The 3,553-nt window shown below is 38.3% G+C and overlaps 1 non-coding gene across 1 annotated transcript; it reads left to right on the top strand.

Annotated features, from left to right (window-relative positions):
• The first annotated feature begins 2,856 nt into the window (after positions 1-2,856).
• On the top strand, positions 2,857-2,927 carry Trnaa-agc. The gene has a single exon. It is a non-coding gene; the product is annotated as a tRNA-Ala (tRNA).
• The last annotated feature ends 626 nt before the right edge of the window (positions 2,928-3,553 follow it).

Here is a 3,553-nt window from a genome sequence, read left to right as displayed (position 1 = left end):
TACCTGTGATTAAACCCAGGGCGCTTTACCACTGAGTTACAGCCCTAGCCCTTTTTATTTTTTGTCCGAGACAATGTCTCACTAAATTGTTAAATTAGCAACTAAATTGCTTAGTTGCTGAGACTGCCTTTGAACTTGTGATTCTCCTGCCTCAGCCTCTCCAGCCACTGGAATTATAGGTGTGCACCACCACACTCAGCTAGAATTTATTTAACAATGGCAAATTTTTCTAAGTGAAGTTCATCCTGCCCCTTTGGTACTGGAGATTGAACCTAGAAGCCCTTGACCACTGAGTTACATCCCCTTTTAATTTTATTTTCAGATAGGGGCTCACTAAGTTGCTTAGAGTCTCTCTAAGTTGCTTAGTCTGGCCTCTAAATTGTGATCCTCCTGTTTCAGTCTCCTGAGTCACTGAATTACAGATGTGCACCATTGCACCTGGCTGCTAGTAAAGTTTTAAGCAAGTCATTCAGGCATAAAAATGTTCCATATTCTTCTGAAAGGAAAAGTATATTTCCACGTCTACTTGGAAAATCAAGGCAAAAGGTTAAAAAAAAAAAGCCAATTATTTGGGTTTTAGTTTCTGTTATACCTTTTTCTCTACCTCTTGGTATTGTGTTTTTCCCCTCCTCATGCTGGGGGTTGAGCCCAGGGCCTCACACATGCCAGGCAAGTGCTGTACCACTGAGCCACATTCCTGATGATATCGTGAATATTTTAGTACCTACAGTTCCCCATTTTGTGATAGTTTGACAATGTTTTTTTTTCAACTTTATACTTGTGGGAAGGCATATTCATACAGCCATTCTGTTTTTCACTTTAATTACAGTGTTTGATAAATTTCATGAGATAGATGGGGACAGCGGCTTATACCCGTAATCCCAGCAGTTTGGGAGACTGAGGCAGGAAGATTATAAGTTCAAGACCAGTCTTGGGAACTTAGTGAGGCCTTAAGCAATTTAGGGAGACCTTATCTCAAAAAATAGAAAGGGGCTACGGATGTGGCTCAGTGTTTAAGTACCCCTGAGTTCAATTCCTGGTACAAAAAAAGAAAAAAAAAAAGTTATATGAGATATTCAACACCCTATTATGAAACAGATTTTCTGTTAGTTGATTTTGCTCGACTACAGGCCCAGTTGAGTGTTCTAAGCATGTTTAAGGCAGGCTGGGCTAAGCCATGATATTCAGTTAGTTAGGTATGTTAAATGCATTTTTTACTTCATGATATTTTTCAGTTAAAGATTTTATTGCTGTATTCCTAGCAGCTCAAGAGGCTGAACAGGAAGGTCTTAAGTTCAAAGTCAGCTCAGCAACTTTATGAGGTCCTAAGCAACTTACCAAGACCCTGTCCCAAAAATCAAAAGTAAAAAGGGCTGGGGATATGGCTCGGTGGTTAAGCACCCCTGGGTTCAATTGATTGATTTTACTGGGACACAACCGGATGGTAAGTAAGGAGCACATGATTGCTGATAGATAACATTTGTGGTTATGGGATTTAATTTACCAGCAAAACCTGGACTTGTGCTGTTTATAAGTATTGTTGTCTACTATTCATTGAATAAGCATAATTGATGCCTTCCATAAAACATATAGGGAATTCCTCATTATTCAAAGATGATGAGATCAAGCCCCTGCCATGTGGAATTTTGTACTCTGTTCTAGGAGGAAGAAGGGATTGGATTGCATGGTGTCCCACAGAAAATTATTTAATGGATTTAAAATAAAGTTCTAGGATAGCACAAAATGAGTTTGAATATTATCTATTTTTATAGGTCATTTTATATCTTTACTCATTTAGGATATATCACCATAAGTGTCATGAAAGTAATAAAAACATTTATTTTCAAGAGTTAAAATTCAGTGGTAAGGCATGTTAGACTATCAGTATTTTATTCCGGGATCTAAGTGCCTTTGTGTGCCCCCATATCCTCATTTGTATATTGATTTCTCTTATTTGAGAAATAACATTTTAAATATGAAAATGAAGACTCATGGAAAAGCAATCATTCTTTTTCAAAGTTGTCATGAGTCACTTCTTTTCTGCTGTAGGTTCCCAGAGTCTCCTTAAAGAGTCACAGATAAGCACTTTGACTTACAAATATACTTTTTGTCCCTTACAGGCAAAGGATATAAAGATATGAGAATAAATCTTCAGCCCAAAGACAGAAAAAATCTATTTTTTACTGTCATTTATTCTGAAGCCCTACATTCATATTTATACACATGAATGAAAAGTTCAGAAATACATTTATATATGTTTAAAGGCCACAGAGACATCTTGCAATTAGAAACTAACAGCCAATTGTACAAACACGGGCAGAATTTTTTTTTTTTTTTTAGTACAAGGGATTGAACCCATGGTTGCTTAACCACTGAGCCACATCCCCAGCCCTTTTAATTTCTTTCTTTTCTTTCTTTCTTTCTTTCTTTTTTTTTTTTTTTTTTTTGATACAGGCTCTTGCTGAGTTACTTAAGGCCTCACCAAGTTGCTGAGGCTGATCTCAAACTTGACTCAGCCTTCTGAGTTGCTGGGATCATAGGCACGTGCCACCATGCTCAGCCACGCTTAGGATCTTTGATAAAAATATACTGGAAGGCAAAAAAAACAGGGAATAAAAGTACATACAACACATTCTGGCAATATCAGAATCATCCTGCAATAATCAACTTAGTAAATGAATACAAATGTTTTTGGTGATGTTCAGGAAACGAATGTATTTTTATAAGTGTCAATCTTCTTAATATGAAACTGGGAGGAGTGGCCTGTAATTCCAGCTACTTAGGATGCTGAGGTAGAAGAATCACAAATTAGAGGCTTGCCTGTGCACCTTAGGGAGACTCCCACTCAAAGGAATAGGGGTGTAGCTCAGTGGTAGAGCACTTGCCTAGCATGTAGGAGGCCCTGAGTTCAATCCCCAGCACCACCAAGAGAAAAGAAATCATAAAATGAAATTTTAAGTCAAATGCCAACTAAATCCCAGGCCTAAAGATTGGAGATTCTGCCCCACATATACTTACAGGGAAAATGGGTTGAAAGAGGTAACTGAACACCAAATTGGAGTGAAATATGAGGTAAATAATGAGGAAGGATCCAAGGGCTTGGAATGGTAAAATAACACCCATTTTTGTCTGTGGTTGTTTAATCAAGTTGGGAAAAGCCTGCTAATTGTCCAGAATCATATACCTAATTTCAATTGAGCTCAGTTGGACTGCCTAGCCCCAAATTATAGCTCTGTCCTATCAGAAGTCTCACATAGAGGCTCCTTTCAATCAGAAGACAAAATTTTTGAGTACTCTCAGGGAGCAAGATGTTATCTGGGTTCTACGTGGAGAGTGTATTGATGAGGAGAGTGTATTGATGAGAAGGAAAATGGGCCTCACCTCCTGTCCTCAAAGATGCTAACAATGACAAATTCCCCCCCCACCCCCAGTATAGGGGATTAAATCTTCTACCTCTCAGCTACATCCCAGTCCTTTCTTTATAAATTTATTTTGAGACAAGGTCTGGCTAAATTGCTCAGGTTTTCCAGGAATTTGGCAATCCCTGTGCCTC

The sequence above is a fragment of the Marmota marmota genome, unplaced genomic scaffold (assembly GCF_001458135.2).
Source record: "Marmota marmota marmota unplaced genomic scaffold, marMar, whole genome shotgun sequence".
In the NCBI taxonomy this organism is placed as follows: Eukaryota; Metazoa; Chordata; class Mammalia; order Rodentia; family Sciuridae; genus Marmota; species Marmota marmota.
This window is presented reverse-complemented; position numbering and strand designations above follow the sequence as displayed.